This window comes from Cylas formicarius, unplaced genomic scaffold (genome assembly GCF_029955315.1).
Source record: "Cylas formicarius isolate icCylForm1 unplaced genomic scaffold, icCylForm1.1 PGA_scaffold_7__23_contigs__length_41026272, whole genome shotgun sequence".
Lineage (NCBI taxonomy): Eukaryota > Metazoa > Arthropoda > Insecta > Coleoptera > Brentidae > Cylas > Cylas formicarius.
In genome coordinates, this window is record NW_026844352.1 from 11312869 (window position 1) to 11332456 (window position 19588).

At 34.1% G+C, this 19588-nt stretch overlaps 1 protein-coding gene across 2 annotated transcripts in view; it reads left to right on the forward strand.

Annotated features, from left to right (window-relative positions):
• Positions 1 to 6044: 6044 nt before the first annotated feature.
• The window catches only part of LOC132704766 (protein sprouty), a 79554-nt gene continuing 66010 nt past the window's right edge, over positions 6045 to 19588 (forward strand). The window contains exon 1 of one of the 2 annotated variants that reach the window (XM_060674997.1): positions 6045 to 6481. The gene's annotated coding sequence lies outside the window, so the exon portion shown is untranslated. The remainder of the gene's footprint in view (positions 6482 to 19588) is intronic. The other variant, XM_060674995.1, reaches the window with a different exon arrangement.

Below are 19588 nucleotides of genomic sequence, written 5' to 3' on the forward strand. Positions count from 1 at the left end.
ACTACGCCGCTGCAAGATAGCATCGGTGTAATAATTATTTTATAATGCGTCGGGTACTATACGCCGGATAATCTATTCCGCTTCTTTGAAGTCCACGGAAAACCATTGAACGCACTCATCACCGGTTTGTGAATGGAAGCAGCGTACACGTCCCCCTTCCTCTTCACCTCCCCACCGGCGTATTCAATGTATATGCACGTTGTGAAAGAATCTTACGACCCTATAATGCAAGTGCCAAATGGCGTTTCCTGCTTCCTGTCTGCATCGAACGGAAATCCATGAACGAAACGCCTTAATGAATACCGCACGTATGGGTCTCGCTGAAACTGTTAAGGGTGTGGCAACATTATTCCTCTGACCTATCCAAATTGGCGCAATCGTATTAAATTTTTTAGTTTCTTGGACGATCGAAACACGTTTAAAATTTAACTGAATTTTTTTCTCACGTATATTTCAATGCACATCTAACGTTTTAATAAAATAAATAAAAATTATTTCTTCGTCTACCAGATTCCAGGAGACAAGCTTAATGTAAATTAATAGTCAGAGACAAATTGACTTATATTTCAAACAAAAATAGTAGACACTATCAGGGCCACACACAAATCAAAATTTACATCTAAACATTTAAGCAAATAACAATCAACTGGGTGGGTAGCAATTAATGGAGTACAAACTGTATTTTAATTAAGGTTCTACACTCCAAGAGAAAAGAAAAAAAGGGATTGGTCTGTTTTATAAATAAGCGGAATTTTAAACTAACTTTAAATGATATGGGGTAAAAATTGTTTAGCCTGTGAATTATATAGAATAATAATATTGCTGGTGTAGAAATGTATTTTTAAGCATTTCTGATATTTAGAAAGTTTTAAAATTGTGGTGTAGGGTTCTTCTATCTGACATGTTTAACCAATAAAGTTCGTTCATTTTATGATCATTCTTTTCTAATCCAAATATGAGACAAACATTTTTTGAGGCAAGGGCCATAAAAGTAATATGTATAGTTGGAAGGGATCAAAGAAAAATAACTGTTTTTTTTTTTTAGTTTAAAATTGAACATTTCTCTATTACAGCAAATTAGCTTTAAAGAAAAATGAGTTTTGCGCCAGGTATTTGGTATGATCAATAAACTTAAACTCAGAATCCAGTGGGGCAGCAAGGTTGCGTGCGGAATCACAGAACACACATGTGTGAAGAGCAATTTTAATATTAGAACTACTTTTTAATGTTTTGGTTGTCTTTTCCGAAACACTAACAGTCTTAAAGAGTCTTCACAAGTTCCAGATCTTCATTAATATATTGAATATACTGGTGAAAACGTTTTATTTGAAAGCGACAATAAACTTGTGTCATCAACGTATTTTGCAATATTATGTGCCACTCCAGGAAATACTTGGATAGAATCTGCCATCTACCACCTGCTGTATCTGATCGAATCCATGATACTTGAGTTTACCCCAAAAGAAGATGATAGTCTATCGCAGGGGTCTCCAAACTACGGCCCGCGGGCCACATCCGGCCCGCGAACAGATTTTGTCCGGCCCGCGGAGAGCTTGTATACTTGAAAGAAAAATCTACTAGAGATTAGATGTTGTTTATAGCAAATAAATTTAGTTTACTGAAGTAATCTATTTTTACGTTGAATATTAATTAATATGACATCTACATTGATATGGTCATGGGCTAACTACTCATAACATAACATAACAGAAAACTAATAATGCGCAGTGTTGCCGTTTTGCGGACTTTAGTCCTATTTGCAGCCTTTTTTAAACGTGACGTACTTTTTCGGACTTTTTTTTGCAAGTAAAACTTTACACATTCTTTACTTGAGTACTCTTTAGGAACCGAAGTAACAATTACTAAAGAATAAATTAATCAATGATTACTTGTGTATTTTATTATTTTTGGAATCAATGATTACTATGCCGATACGATATGGGTACCCCATTATAACGGTAACCCATGCGATACAGATAATATATCAGACTTCCCCATCGCTAGAGGCATCTGACAAAAAATTAACTTCCTTTTACATCATCAGCGGACTGATTCAACTTTTTATCACCGGCGACGCGACAATTAATGATAATATTGTTTTGGCCCTTAGAATTTCTTGGCGTTATCAATATGGCCCTAAGGCTGAAAAGTTTGGAGACCCCTGGTCTATCGTATCAAACGCTTTAGAGTAGGTAGTCCGGTAGGGAGAGAAAAATTTACAGATGCTGTTTCTCACGAAAACCATTTTGGGTGCCTGGGAATATATTGTTGATTTGAAAATATGAATATATCTGACCATATAAATTTTCTAGGATTTTTAAGCATACTATATTAATATAAATTAAATTAGGAAAACATGGGAGTTACGTATTATTGATTGGAACTAAGAAGCCTGTATTATTATCGTTCCAAATAATGCAACCAACAATACATACGAGATATAACCTATAAATTTTAGGACTCAAACATGTCCTAAAAAAATAGTGTTTCAAAATTGCTAAAATTTGAAGAATGTTCTCCGGTAATAACGGTTGAGCAGTTACGCCACGTATAGTGAAGTGACAAAGAAAATTCCTGTGTCAGTTTACGACATCCAGTAATCAACTAGATAAAGATGTCATCTTATCACGTAACTGCACAATTGCTCTGACTGGACTTTACTAATAAATTGAAAATCACGTTTCCTTTTTTTGTGAGAAATTGAAATTGTTACCAATTATATGATCAAAACATGTAGTATTTTTTGATGAATTCAACTTGACACATGAATTAAATTCAAGTATGGTGAGAAACATGCTATATCGAAGCGCTCGTATTTTCAAAACATAATCTAATATGCCCTTCTTAGTAGCCTCCAAATATAATTAACTTGGATTATTTATTTTTGAATAATCTCAACAAGACAAATTGAATTGGTTTTTGTAATGACGTCTGATCATTTTCAATAATACGCACTGATATGGTATTTATATGAGGAGATAACGGAAAGACAGTCATAGCTATCGATTCTCTAGCTCTAGCTATCGATTCTCTAAAACCAAAACAGTTCCTTAAACCAGACATAATCCAAAGTATACAATATGATCTAACCGAATTATATCAAAAACAAATCAAAACTGTAATTATAGATTCATCGTTTTTAATGGCAAGGAAAAATACTCATAATTATAATTAATCATTAATTAAATTACACAAACAGACTATGCCAATTAGGCCTGTAGTTTCTTCTGTAACAACACCATCAGTTAAACTTTTAAAATTTTAGAATATCATATTGGCTTTAAACCTAGATATGTTATCAAAAATTCTTTTAAATTAAAAACATTCCTTCTAAGGCAATTCTAGTTTCCTTTGATGCCCAGAATCTATTTTATCATAAATCAAGACTTGTTAGTTACTTTAATATTTTGCTTAGACCAAAACATTTTTGAATTTAATGGTCAATTTTATATTTCCAATGTGAGGATTAATTATGGGAAGCCCACTTAGTCCACTACTTGCAGAAATTTTCATGGACAATATAAAAACTATCATACATAAACACCCTGTGATAAAAGATTTCTTTGGATGTATGGTATTTGTATATTGCTTTCACCGAAACGGAAAGACAACTGCAGTCCTTCTTGAATTATATTAACTCCATACATAACCGTATAAAATTTACCATAGAGACGGAACTAGATGACTCTTTGAACTTTCTGGAATTAATTATAACTAAATTACAGAAGAACTTAGATTTTCCGTTTACGATAAACCCTCACACGCGGACACAGTAATACATAATAACCCAAATCAACCTCACACACACAAAATGGCTGCCTTTAATTCTTTTATCAACAGACTACTTAAAATACCACTTTCCACAGAAAATTTTGAAAAAGTATTAAATATTATAAAACAAATAACATTTCACAATGGTTACGACCCGACCTCTCTTTGATAATAAGTTTGAACTCTATCTATCCCATATTAAACACCGAAACCAAAATTTATAAAACAATAAAATACATAGGAGAACCTAGCAAGAAAATTTCGAAACATGTATCTAAATTTGGTCTTAAGATTGATTTTAAAACTAAAAATAGCAGAGGAAAATAAAACTAAATCACGAAAAAATCAAAATTCCGGAGTCCAAAAGTTGTAATGTGGATAATGTCCTAAAATTTATATCGGTAGAACATTTAAGAAACGCATTAACGAACAGAAAAGAGCGTTAAAGAATAAAAGTTCGGATTCTAACCATGCAATTCATTTAAATTGAAAAATGCACAAGTTTAACGATATTTTTGATATTTTAAAAAATGAATCCAAAAGCAAAATGAAGCAAAAAAAAAATGAGAAATTCGAATCTATTACTTAATGACCAATTGGATTTAAATGCGCCTCCCTTGTTCAATTCGAATTTATAACCCTACACCTGTAATTAAGAATGTATTACTACCTATTTATATATACATATATAGATGTCGGAATGGTGTCGTATTTTGTATTTGATAAAGACACGGTGTTGCCTAAACAGCTGTCACAACCCATAAAATAACTGTGAAAATTTGAACATTTTTGTTCTAATTTAATTGTGAAATAATTAGTATATTGTAGGTTAAGCTAGGAATAGTAAAATCATATTAATTATTATTATTCCATTTTTCGCAAAAGACGATCCCATCTTGCGTGCCGTTGCGAAAAAATATCCTGAGCTGTCAAAAATATTAAATTGCTTGTTCGATAGAATGAATAGAAACGAAATTTAAAACGACATACGTAACTATAACGAGTTAATCATTAACATAAACAATAATATCCTGTTTACCGAAATCTAGTCGATGTCACATCCTGTTGATAAGTAAATTACTTTTATCTATTTACGCATTGTGTGGACGTTTAAAAATAAGCAACGACTACGAAACTCTGCACCTGGATACCGGCGGTTAGCAGGAGAATTCGTCGGACACTCGCAATGGTGATAACGGGCAAAGTTATTTTTTTTGCACAACATAGCGGCCCATAGTACTACTACTAGCCCGCGCCTTACTCCCAACAGTTCTCTCAATCGTAAAACTAATAAACTCCACACGTCCGAAAACCGAGTGGCTCCGTAAAAAAAAAAGTATCGCTCGCGCCACTCTATTACCCAGCCTTCGAATTTTCATTCGGACGTTCGAAAGCGATCGGAAAGCGTCGCAAGTTGAAATTTGCCAGGCCATATTATAAGTTACGAGAAAGCGTTTCGCCAGCAATCATTTCATTCATTCGATCGAGCGTCCTTCCAATTCCGTATGTGGAAGCGGCGGACGATGAATGGAAATGAATGGTGCTCGCAACGCGGGGCGAGGAGAAGGAAGTTCCGCGCCGCGTTGCCCGATCCTCCACGAAACCAACTGGACGACGTCGGTGGCGTTCCATTTTGGGGGCCGCTACTCGAAATCCCCAACGTGGATGGAGTATCCGCACTTTTTTTTCGCTTGACCGGCCGCAGAACCGCGTTGGGCGGTTGTAAATGCGCAAAAAAAATGTTCTCCGCTGATATAATGTTTTACGATAATCGCGTAATTTGGGTCGAGCCGGCAACTGTGCCTTAAAAAGACCACAACATTCAGGCGGGCGAGGCCAATATCCCGCGACTGCGCACGAGTCGGAATTCATATTGTGTTTAATCGACGTTGCCGCGTCAGCGTTTTAATAACGGACGGCAGTTTTAAACAATTTTTTTACTTCGGAAGAGGTAATTGTTCGAGGTTGATTGGTGCAATTTTACGCCGGGGCTATTTTTAGTAAAGATTTTTCGTTCAGTTGGGTTTATTCCCAATTTAATGCTTAACTGGTTATTAATAATCTAACGATAAGCAATTATTTATTATTTATTATATTTATTATTTATATTTAATCCTCATTATCGCCAAAAGCAAACCACAACGCGATCCGTCTCACCCGTAACTCGGAAATGCAGCTTCGCTACTCGGCGACAAATAACTACGAATTAATTGAATAAAAATACGTCTACTAAAAAAAGCATTCAATTCCAATCACGCTCTCATTCAAATATCGCAATCGAAGCGGCAACGTCGACATCCGGCAACGTTGTCGCGCGCAGCGCAGAAGGCCGATGGAACCGATCCGATCGGCAACTGGTAAGTAATTTTCACGGGTTTTTCTCAACGGCAAGCGGACATTTTTGCGAATTGAGCGTCGCAATTTCGTTTTCGACGGGTTCCGGGATCGAAAAATCGGACCGTTCGCGTCACAACGACGGAGAAACTCGAAATTTTACGGGGAGCCATCTAACATGGCCGCCGCTATTTGTGCGCGGGCTGCGAGCAACAGTTGATCGGTCCGGAAAACCGCCCCGGTACAAGGTTAGAGTGTCGACAACCCCGTTAAATTTAAGTGCAGTGTGCGTTTTGGTACCTGTGGAAAGCCGGACGTTTCGTTAATGGCGAATATTTGAATTGGAAATTCGTTGCAGCGAGCGAAGACGCCAAAGGTAAGTGGACCGTGTCTGCATAGACGGTAACGTTGGCACGAGATTGGTAAACAAATCGCGACCATTCGGTGACTGAGAGGTGCAATATGTTTGTGCGTGTGTGACCGTTTAAAAGACGTCACCGTTTTGGAGCGTTTCATATTTTATTTCGATTTAAAAATAACCCTCGTATACCTATTCGTTTAAGTATGAAATTTGTTTTAACGATATTATTATCTCCGTTTATTTTTGAGTTGCGTCGAGTTTAAATATTAATTTTTCCCGATATAAACAGCGTAGTCGCTGTGCATGTTTAATTAGAGCGACATAATTGGTCAACTTTCGTTAAAGATGTCATCGAGTTGAGCTTATTCTCAGTTTTGGTTATTGTCATTACTTCTCTTCAAAACGGAAGGTTGCAGGTTGTTCTCTTTCATTTATAATATATTTAGTTAAATGACTCGTCTGTAACTTTTTCCGTAAATTTGCCGCATTTTTGAAATTAGACAGAATAAATATGTTACATAACCGGGTTGTCATTCGCGATAAACAAGTTCACCTCTAACCTCCGAAATTTGTCAATTCGGATTGAACTGGGCAGTCAATGAAAATATTTATAGATTGTAAGTTTGACTTGTGGAATTTGGTGAAGGCGATATAGAATAAATAAGATAAGCACCTATCCAAAAATATTTTGGGTGATAACGGGTTTCGGATTCTGTATTTGTAAACACGTTTGAGGCTTAGGGTCCGAAAGATTCAGATCTGTTTCTGTTTCTCATTCTACGTTTACAGACTGTTTCAAAATATATGCGTCAACGCTCGGCCGGAAATTCGTCGTCCAAAAAAAAGGAAAGTCCGGAAATGCTTCGTTTCCAAGATACGCATTTAAACTTTGCTGATCGAGTACTAAATAGTCGATATCACCAAAATAGGTATTACCGTTCCGAGTTCCAAACAATTTCTTTTCTTCAAACGTAAAAACATGTATATGTACTTAAATTTGTTCAAAAATAAGTGATACGCTTTGTTTAATATAAAAAAATCTCGTAAAAAATATATTATATATATGATTAATTTATTATATAGTAAAGGGCCGCTTTGCACATCGTTATCAATCCGCGAACATTGTCATTTTTTGACTTTTATGGAACAGGACACGTGGTCTACGTCGTAAAGATTTTCGCACTCTGCTACAAGAGTCGTTTTTTTTTCTTAAATATTTAACAGCCGTGTCTTGGAAGCCCAGCATTTCCGGGCCTACTTTTATAAATTTATATGAACTTTTTTTTTGAAACAGATGTGTTTTTAAAAAAACGTGCCAAAAGAATTATAGCCATATATTTTCAAAACGGACCCAAAATTTTTTTTTTCAAAATTTAGTCTTTATATTTTTTTCCCTTCAGTTTTAGGAAACTGAAATGAAAAAAAAAGTGTATGTATATTTTTTCACTTTAATTTGTTTATTATTATACGATGTTTTATTGTTTACTTGCAGTAGTCAAGTAGATTAGAATTAATTAATTAATTGATTAATTTTTGACCAGATTTTTATTAAAAAAATTTTTGTCCTCCTACAAAAACAAGATACCCAATTGTTTATTTGTTTTAGCATGGCGCTCATTTTAATAAAGTTTAAAAAGATTTTTGTTCGGATGGTTAATGTCCAGGAATATGCAGGAAATGGGTTTTATTTTTCTTTTCAAAAACAAATCAGGTTACCGAAAAAACTTAGAGAGGCAAAACAATCTGAATTTTGATTTGCCTAATCTTAAAAATAGCGGCGGTGTACAAGGATTTTTTCTACCTATCAATAAAAAGGCGATTTTTTATAAATACTTCGACACCCTGGATCTCAAAACATATCAATTCAATAAAATATTTCCAGCAAAGGTAAAGAAAAATACGTTATAACATGAGGGATGATTGTGTGAGTGTTTTAGTATTCAAACCTGGATCGCACATCTTTTCAGGGAGTCCCACACACCCTATCGCTCATAACGCAAGGCGCCCGTAAAGAATTTCGCCTCTAATCCCTTTAGAAAATGAAAAATCAAAAATACAACAAAATCTTAGAAATACTTTATGATTACAGATATTTCACTAATTTTTTGAACATTTCACAGATTTCACAGATAATACAAAGATGTCACTGATTTGATAGACCTGATATACCAGATTTCACGCCCGAAATGTCTCTCATTTTTTTATAACAAACCTTCCCCATATAATTAACCTTATTTGGATCGAAATAAAGGCGCTTGTACAATGGGTGCGTCTGTCGATAACGCAAGTCCGGCGCGCTTCCGGTGAAACCAGATGTGGACGCATAAAAAAAGGCGGTTGACGGCGGCCAACATGGACGGACCTATTGCTATGGAGACACATGGTCTATTGTTTTTTGACGGACAATTAATATGAAACGAGAAACGAATCTTTTGCGATGAAAAGGGACGAATACTCGCCAGCTGTCAGCAAACTTTTGGATTAGCACCCAAAAATTATAATATCCAAATATTCAAAATTCTTGAAATTTCTATTAGTTAATAAACATTGTTTTATAGCCAAATTTACTCCTTCATTTATATTTATAATAAACATTTTAAAGGATGGATTTTTCGCTGCATGAACTAATAATAATCGAGGATTTTCACCGATGAAACCCTACACAAATCCGACAGTTTTCAGCATTTATATGCACGAAGTACCGAAGTACGGTTCTGGAATGTCATTGCGAAACTATTGATTGAGGGTTGCAAAGAGAAAACCAGGTAGGCCTGCGGTTAGACCTTCATAAATATTTACCAAAGTTAAATACCGGATTATGTCGTAAAAGCGGTATATCTTTGAGCGAACTATACAGTAGATTTCTAAATGATCTAACTGCTCGCTATAGAGTGAATGCCTACTGTTATTTTTTTTTATCCCACTTTCCTGTATGGAGAAATTATAGTCCGACTAATTCCAAGACCAAGCAAATCCTCCAAAACAAAATATTAAAATTATCTTTATATATGGCAGACTGGCACACGGAGAATCTAGACAGAGGGTTGATTGGGTGCTCTACTTTTAAGTAGAATATGTAAATATAATATACAGAGTTATAAAAAAAGACACAAAAATATAAATCAAATCTTATCTTTGTTATGATTCCAGAGCACAGTATATTGGTTAGAACTCTATAATCCAGTTTTCCGGGCTTCTTCGGAATTGAATGAATTACCAGAAAATATAAAAAATGCATCTTCGTCTAACGAATTTGTTAGTTGTTTAAATCACACTTTATTTAATTAATTTTAAAAAATCTGTTAAGTGTTAGCCAAGACTAATTATAAATATTTTATTAATTATGGGTTATTGTGAAAGTTCATGTGCAACTCTTGTAATAAAATTTGAGTTTTTGCAATCCGTTTCTATATGTATACAGATATATGGATACTGCTAAAGTACTTTTTACAGTTTCTGATTACGGTTTTATTAATACCAATATTAATATTGTTATGTTAGTGATAGTATATTATGTTGCTCATTTGCCAGCAGTATATTTTTTTTCGCCTTTGTCGGATATTTAGATATAGCCTCGGATGTAGCCTAGATTTAGAATGTGCTTGATACCGTAACTAATAAAGATTTTTTCAAAAAAAATGTTTTGGCCACACTTAGTGTTGGGCCTGGTTAATTGATCGCTTCTTCATTGGCTAGTCAAAATTGTAGGGTGTTATCTACCATTATTTAATAATAATGTGCATTTTATAATAAATTATTCAAAGAATTACCATACTTAGCGATTCGGGAAATCTCATTAAAAAATATTTAGTTCTCAGGACGAGGCGAAGGCTTCATAACGCACAATGTAAATAAATAAATATTAATTTCATTGTATTTTTAAATAATAATAATAATATATAATAATTTGATTATTAGCTATGGCTTTGAAATACAGTTCTGTATAATTTCAATAATATGGTGTCAATTTGAAAATATTTCTTTAAATCTGAACTGGACGATATAAGTTTTAGGTGCTGCAAAGAGGCTACACTGCGGTGCCAATAATTTTTTTTTTTCGTAATTTGACGAAAAAAGAAACGGGTGTATGTTAGGTAACTGTCGATGCGCGGATTGGGGATATAGTAGAGCCTAAAGTTTTGCGCACAGCGGCAGTCGTGAATGAGATAAACCCCGCTTCGTCCCGCTCCGTCAAACGGAAACAGGCCACTTGATATCGAGTTTTTGCCGTTCGCCACGCACGTCGTCTAAAGTTGAACGAACTTCGGTGGCAGATTTAAATACGGAACACACCCAGCCAGATAATGTACAGGGTATTCCGTAATGTCTGACCGAAAACGAGCCTTTGCGCGTTCCCTTTCGGTTCCCACCTATGCGACACTTGGGAAATGTCCGAAGGGTAAATCCCCCGTAAAATCTGGTGTACTGTGAAATCAGAATGCATTTATGAAATTTTGCTAGAGTTTTGAGCATTGTTTATTAATTAAATCACCTTTAAATAATTAACAGATTTATCTAAAAAACAGTGCCAATATGTAGTTAAATAACTATTTTTCAGTTGAGGTGTGACGTTTGGTTGCACCCTAATCAATTTTGGCAAATAGGTGTAACTACAAGAGTGCTACATAATAATAAGTATTATAAAATTAAACGGACTTTATTGATGGTGATATGTTTCATTTGGAGTTTTTGAAGTATTCACCTAACTAAAATTTCCATTTCCGATATGAATTTGATAGTTTTTTTTCTATTTAGTTTTAATTGTATTTTTTATCATTAGCTTATATAATAATTATGTTGTAATAATAATGATAACAATTCCCAATTGAATGAATTAAAAACATTACTTAATTAAAGTTGACAAGACAAAAAATTAAAATGTTTTTATGCCCGTTTTGGAAATATATAAAATTTACTTTTCGCCAAAAACATTTATAATTACCACGGAATAATTTTTTTTCCATATAACCTAAAAATTATTTTTCAAAATCGGTGATATCCGTAAACTGATTTACAGACTTGTGAAATCTGGTGTAAAATCTGAGAAATGTTATGGTTTTGTGAAATTTGGTGCACCATTGCCGCTCTTCGTTAATATATTCGAGGGGTAAATCACGTGTGAAATCTGATGAACCAAGGCTCTGTTAAATCTGTGAAATTCGTGAAATAGTTGAGAAATTCGTAAAATCTGTGAAATCATAAAACACCTTTTCGTAATCACATATTAAACTTTAAAAAATGTCAATATGTAATTACGTAACTATTTTTTAATTATTTGTAGATTGCGTTCAAAGTGTGACGTCATAAGCATAATTTAGCATATAAAATTAAAAGAACTTTTTTGGTGAGATGTCCAGAAAAATACTTAATGTAAGTTGTAACTGGAACTGTCGCTAAATTTGGAAAGAAATTTCAAATATTATATATTTATGCCCGCTTTGAAAGTTTTAGATATTATAAAATTTGTTATTTATTAAATACTTATACTGTTTCGAGAAGACGTTTTCAAATACTGATTTTTTATGTATAATCCGTATATTTATTAATGTTTTACTGTCGGCGAACACAAAAATTTTCCAACCTAAAAATTATTTTTTCAATGAAATCCGTGAAATCTTTGTGAAATCGGGGAAATATCTAACTATAGAATAACTATTTTTCTTTGCCTGTAATCTACTAAAATTAAGTAAACAATTATTTTCAATATATTGTAAAATGTGAAAGTCCCATTTATCGTGCGTTTCAAATGCCTCATTTATCGGCCTAGTTGCTCACTATTTATCGAACATATAATATTTTGTTTTGTTTCTTTTGTAAAACGAATCGAGAATGAACCATTTAATGTAAAACAATGTTGTTTTTTTTTTAACAAGTTCCCAATAATAAGAACGATGAAAAACCAATACCAGTTCGGAAACAAGATCAAAACTTGTTTTAGCAAAAGTAGTTAAACATGCATGTGCGTATGAACCGCATTTAACCCAACGCCTTACCAAAAAGAAGATCGACAAATTATGTTCTATTACTACTGAGTTTTGAAAACCATTATTAAAGCTTTTCTTTAATTACCTTTCAGGTACTTATTTAATTGATTATTTTTAATATTTGTATTGCAAAAACAAAAGAAGCAGGTGATTTTACCAATTTAACCTCTCGGACTATGTCATACATGCCTTATTCTACTACATTATGACTGATGACTAAGACAAATAAACTCATCAGCTGTTGCCGTCACTCATGAAACTGGACGTAAAATTTTATTCGGTAAAACTAAAATTCTTACAATGCAATCAATTCTTCTACCAACGAAAAATCCGAGAGTCTATAGAAATCTATAAACAACCTAACAATCTTAACCGCTACTCAGGTTTCCCTCTCCCTGTCACCAATTTGGGAATCAGTCATCCGAGACGGTGTTTATACCTCTCATTAACGCCCCCCCCCCCCCCCTCAAATAATATATAAGCAGGTACAGAGTAAAATACCAGGCAGTTTCAGTCAAGCTCTGAAGAAGCCAACGGGATGATTGGCGAAACGACTAAGCAAGAAGTTTTGTAAAAAGCAATAAAGTAATTTTTTTGAAATGAGGAAAAAATATTGTCATCGCATTGTAATAATTTGGGTTTTCTTGTTGACTCTAGTTTGAGATTTAATTATCTTGTATCAGATAGCCTGAAGAATTCTGGCTTGCGAAATTTGACTCAAAAATGTGCGCTATGGCTTCAGCTGTTTTTTATATAAACTCACAAAAAATAAAGATTCTTCCTAAGCTATTATCTTCATTCGGGTTTAAAGGCCGTCGTCGATTGGAATTACTTCCTAGGAAGTAATTCCAATCGACGACGGCCTTTAAACCCGAATGAAGATAATAGCTTATCAACGGGCCGCGAAAGCCTTAACCAATTTATCAAAGATTCTTCCTATTTAATTATTAAGGTAATAAAATCTTGCACCCGTCATAGGAATTTAACCCGATATGGTTGTTTGTATCGCGTTCCCCATCATCAAACAGTTTCGTTTAAGAGGTTTTTTAGTTGGAATGCCGTGAAGTGTTATAAAAAAATCTCCATAAAAAATGTGGGTAACATTAGAGCATTCAGTTAGAAGTCAGAAAGTTTTATTACTGTATGTAAGAGCTATAGTACATTTGTAGTTTTTTACTTTTGTGTTTCTTTTTGCATGAAGATAATATCTCATTATTTCACAAATTTTCTTCTCCCCGTTTTTAGCTGTTTAATTTAAATTGGATTTTTTTTTACCGTATTTACTGATGTTTTCGTTTGTTTTTTTTTATTTTTACTTGAAAATGTAACATATTAAATGTAACTCAAAATACTGCTTTTGCATTAAAAAAAATCCTGGACATAATATTCTTATAGAACGATCTCGTCCTTTTGTCATAAGAACGACTTAAATCTATTAAAACGCCCGCTTTATTAGCATGTGTGAGTTTATGTGAAATAGAGAGTGAGTGAGAGATACTTCCTTTGGGGGACCGGAAACCGGCCTGTAAGTCGTGCGGATGCGGGCAGGACGGAAATCGGCTACCATCTTATGTGTCCAGGCCGGAAATGAACGACGGTGAATGACAATCGAGCTGCGGCTTTTGTTTTTCTCCCTCCCCCCCTTTGCGGCCGAAATTCGTCGATGTTTATCGCCGGCTTTCGGTTTCGAATTGTCGCTTGCTGCGTAGTTTTCCGGCGGTAATGAATATTACGGCTATAATACAAGATTTTCAAAAAGTATCACTTTTGAGATGCGTAATGGTATATTATCTGGTAAACGGCATTTGAGTGACGAGTTTATTTGGCATAACTTGTTGCATACTATACTTTTTTTACAACCGTTAGTTTTTGGGTACATTTTCGCAAAACAACACGAATACATTCACTGAAAGGACCGTCCGAATTGACAAACGTCAAAATTCAAGCCTTGCGCTAATATCTCCGGAAACATCCGATTGCCGCCCAACCCGTGCGGTAATATCCCGGAAATGTCCGAAGTGGCTCGAATCAGTGGGAAATTATATTGACGTTGTAAAATGGGACTTTACGCACGCTATATTGGTGTATAATAGGGTATTTTACAGAGGTGAGTAGAAAAAATCGTATTTTGGTAATTTTAAAAAATTTCTTTCATCCTATTGGGGTTGGCTCAATAGTGTTAAAAGTATCGAAGTTGTATTTGTTGAGATGGCGAAATCAATCAATTAATCAATCATAAAACTTGAGAAATTCGGAACTTGTGGTTAATACTTAGATCTATATGTACTCTTGCAATTACTGTTTGTTTTTTTTTCATGTAGTGTATCTAATTCTTTCTTTCATGCTTTTTTGTAAGCAACCTTACTTCTTTTAGTGGAGGTTTCTCCTAAATTCCATAAATGATATTATTATTAGATATTTTATAACTGATCACTTTCGCTGATACTTTATTTCAACATGATGTTGGTAAAATTCTGTTATTAAGAGTTATAACTTGGAGCATGTTTAAATACTAACGGTTGCAACAAGTGCATAGGTACTATAAACAATAAGATGGATAATAAGAATTATAATAGATAGGGATTTGAAAAATTAATTAATAACGTCAACTAACTAATCAAAACTAACTGTAAACATTAAACTGTAGGTTAAAGACATTTTTCAAGTATAAAAATCATAAACGGTTTTCCAAAAAGAGGTGTTATTTTCACTAGCCCACTATTTCTGTAGGTGTCACTTTGAAGCTATATTTTTTTGACATTTGGCAGGTAGAAACGCCATTAATAAAACTGGAACGATACCCTCTTCAATTATTAAAATTTACTACAAAAATGGTGAAAATTTAGCAGCGACGGTTCGTAAAACTTGTCAGTCCGCCATTCAGAAATTGGTGAAAATATTCGAACTGTTTAGACAAGTTAGTGATGTGAAGAATAAAAACCGTGCACGTCGCTCAAGAACAACTCAGAATATTGCTGCTATAGCCTATTCCTATTGGAAAACGCGAATACGCTTCTCTTTTTATTAATTGTAAATAATATCATAACAATAATACATAAATTTCAATAATTATAAAAAATAATTATTGCAAAACATTAAGAGTTAGCTGACAGTCAAATCAAGATTCAAAACTGGTACACTTGGTGTCACGCAACCATAGATTTAGATTTCATGGATTTCATATTTCACAGACATTTTTATGGATTTTTAAATAATATCTACGAATTTAACTCGTTTTGAAAAATGTAAAATAAATATATTATATTCATAAATTAATAAAAATTAAAATTATATAAAGAAATACGCTATTTCAAAACGTCTTTTTAAAAATACGTAGAGTCAAGAAGACAAATTAAACTAATAAATAAATCCAAAATTTTTTAATATGGACATGGAATTTTTTTTCATAATTCGGTCCCGTAATTTTTTTGCTTTTTCTTCAGATTTTTCTTTTCTTGTACTTTTATGAGTACATCGTGTATGTTTCCTTAGATGTATACATAATATGAGGTTATATTGTAGTCGACGGTCCATCCGTGATCTTTTTAGAACATGGGCAACTGCAGTTATTTTAAATAGGACAGTTTTTTCTATATTAAATTATTTATCTTTATAATTTTAATTGGATAAGTTTCTTTATAGAAAAAGTCAACTAAATGTCATACTTCCGACGCCAATCTACAAATAACTTAAAAACATTCATTTAATAATTACATACATTTTTAAATTTTAATTGGTTTATTATTTAAATTTGCTTAATAAAAATTTCACAGATTTCACTCAGCTGGTTCACCAGTTTCCACGCGTGATTTATCCCTCGGCTAACACCATTTGATTAATTAAAGTAATTAAAAAGTACATTCACTTGTAAGTTGAAAAATATGTGTCGTTAGATTTTGGTTACCCTGTATAAGATAAGAAGTTTTTAAAATTGGGAAATAAAATTTGGTATATTATTACATTCTGCTGTAACTTTCGTGACATACATTTAAATACTATTTAAGAAATTAAAATTAGATTCTTCTTCTTAGAATGCCGCGCAGATTCCTGCGTAGGAAGGAATCTTCAAATTCCTCATTATATAATTCGATCCATCGCAAGTGGGCGAAAAGACTATTTCTTGCTTTCCGCGTTCGATTCTCATATAAACATAGAATTTGCCACAGCAAAAAAGTTCCTTTGACGTTCGGATTAAATAAAATAGGTGATATTTTGACAACACTCAAAAATAAATTTTGAAAAAACCTATTGAAACAGACACTTATAATTCTGTTCCGTGTGTAAAATAACTTTTAACTTTAACATTTTAAGCACAATCTGTATTAAAGAAATCTAATAACAGGACTTCACACAAACTTTTTTGAGAACCTTATATTTTGGCCCTAATATTCCGCATACAGCTTGAGTAATAATAAGAATGAAATAATAGACGAAATAAAACATTAATTGCGAAGTGTTTTTATAATTTTACACGTTAGATTTTAAGGAAGCGACGTAAAACGCGGGATAACGTGCAAAACCTTGAGCGTTCCGGATTTTGATTTACAGTCACCTTCCGAAGGATCGCGACTTAATCTAAAGTTAAACAATATTTGGTTGCGATCCCGAACACAACAGATGTGCACGTCGGAGTCGCGTCGGGATAAGCGCAAAACCATATGTAGAATTTCGAGGTCCCATGGTAAATATGTATGTGCGCGTACAGACAGTTCCCTCTTTCTCTTTCCCACTCCTTTTTCATACACGCACCAACTGAAAAGATTACGAATTATCGCAGATGGTATGGTAAACAGTCTAACGCCGAGTCCGAGCCCAAATAAAGGACGTTTAATAAAAAAAAACAGAGACGTGCCGATTACGAAGGCTTCTGTGTAGCGTGTCTCTCATATGTTAACCCCGCGGGTCGTGAATAGGCAGATTCAGAGGAGATTGTTTTTTATAATGCAGATGCGCGACGAGATAAAACTATACTACCAGTAATTTTCGATCAGTCCAAAAATCGTCATTTTTGGTCTACCAGACGAAACTTGGGATCATTTTGGTTTGTTATTATGGTACAAAGACAAAATCGACGCGCATCCAGTAGCTTGGAACTAGCTGTTTCGTCATTTAATTTTGCAATTTAGGGTGAATTTAGCGTATTCCTCATATCATTGCCTGTCTGCTGCTTAAAGTATTAGTTTTTACGCCTCCAAGTTGTCTCTAAAAAATACGCGACGCTGGTATGAGTGAGAGGTTCGGTGTTTGTTTTGTACAGACACTTGAGAAGTGCCCATTGAAATCCAAACATCTCCACTTAGTATATTAGCATATTCTTAAGATTTCATCTATTCTTTTTGTAAGAAGCGTTCGGAAACTATTAAATTAAATTTAAATTTGCATGTATACTAAAAGCCGGACATGTCCCAATTTAAAAGATTTTTTTTAAAAACATATGAATAGTGGGAGTAAGCGCCGAAACTTAACTCGTTTTCGCTGCTCACTTATGAATTTGTCCCAATTTTTTGAAAGCTGATATTAATGTTATTCACAAACGTACATTCTATGGAAAGTAGAATTACCAACTTTAGAGAAAGGAGGGACAAAAAAGTAGTTGAAATCAAAAAACGTGCTACCTCCCATTTCTCGCATGATTATCTTCATTGCGGGTATTCATTATGTTTCACACAACAATCAAATCGATAATTGAGCCTATTGCTTTAGATCCGTTCCTGTATAGTTTTCAAATTAGTAGAATTGGTTTTATGTGAAAACGCGACTTTTGCAAAGCTTCTACCGTTAAAACGCTTTTGGGTATGGTCTGTTCATAGATATAAGAAAGTAACCAATTGCTTTTCAGTTGGATTATCCAAGGGTGGTCATTAACATACACACAACAACAACAAGATTATTACCTAAAGTTGAATTTAAATTCAGGTGAAATTGTGGTCCGTAATAGAAAATAATTTTATACCTACCTGTGTTTAATATTCTTTGGTTTGGTATAGTTTAAGTTTATTAGTAATCATTCTTATTTCGTGTGTAATACAGCGTGTGCTGAATAGTGTGCGAATCATGCAAAATATGTGCTATTCTATGTATTCTATTGAGACTAAGGAAGTTATAAACAATGTTTATTGACTCTCATTGAACGTGGTGCCAGCACTATACTATACTAAAATCCCCAAAATGTCCGAAGTGGCTCGGATTCGTGGGAAACGAAACTGAAGTGGTAAAGTGACGTTTCCCGCACGCTTGATCGGTGTGCAATTAGGTATTTTACAGACGGGATTAGAAAAAAGTATTTAAATGTTTATTTAGTTATAGGATAGATGATATAGTAGATAATGGACCTTTCAGATGTTGAAACTAGATTTTTGAGAGCAATGTTTTTGTAGGTGGAGTTTTAATTGAGACACTTGAAAATTCCAGTTTACAAAAGGCAAGGCAGGTTATTCTTGAAAAAAAAACATTTAGATCGTAACCTAGAAATATCAAGTAAAAGGAATAATATTTTCTGTTCCATTTAAAGATAAAACCCGGCCGCTCGGCTATATCAACAAAAATCTAATGGATTCTATCGATGTCGACAATCGGGCAAAAAAAATGCGTTTAAAAGGATACCATTATATTCGATGTTAAACGAAAGGTCCTTCGATTCAGATTGATACCCTCTGATTGGCTCGGCACCGTTAGAAAACTGACGTATACTCGCGCATGGTTCGAAGCACAGCAGTTACGATTCAAAATAATTCAAAGGATGCTTGTTGGAACAAACTTCATAGAATCGTAGAGAGAAATCGCATCGGCGCCGCGTATATATGGTCTCCGTGGGCACCAACTCTATTTTTTGCGTAAAACCGTCGACGCCCGTCTCGCTCTCCGCGTCCCGCGTCCGTCATAGGGCGGACATCCTACTTACACGTAATCGGCCGTTTCCCGGGAATTAAAAGTGCCCGCAGCCACTGCACGTACGCACATCACAGAAAGCCAACGTTGCTGCCTTGGCGTCGTCGTTCTCGACTCGATTTAGCTAGATAAAATACATAGATGACAATAATACAACACCGACAGGCGAATGTGGACGAAATCTCTGCCAAAAATCCAGCACCAATAATTCGAATAAAAAAATTAGTAAAATGATAAAAAAAGTAAATAA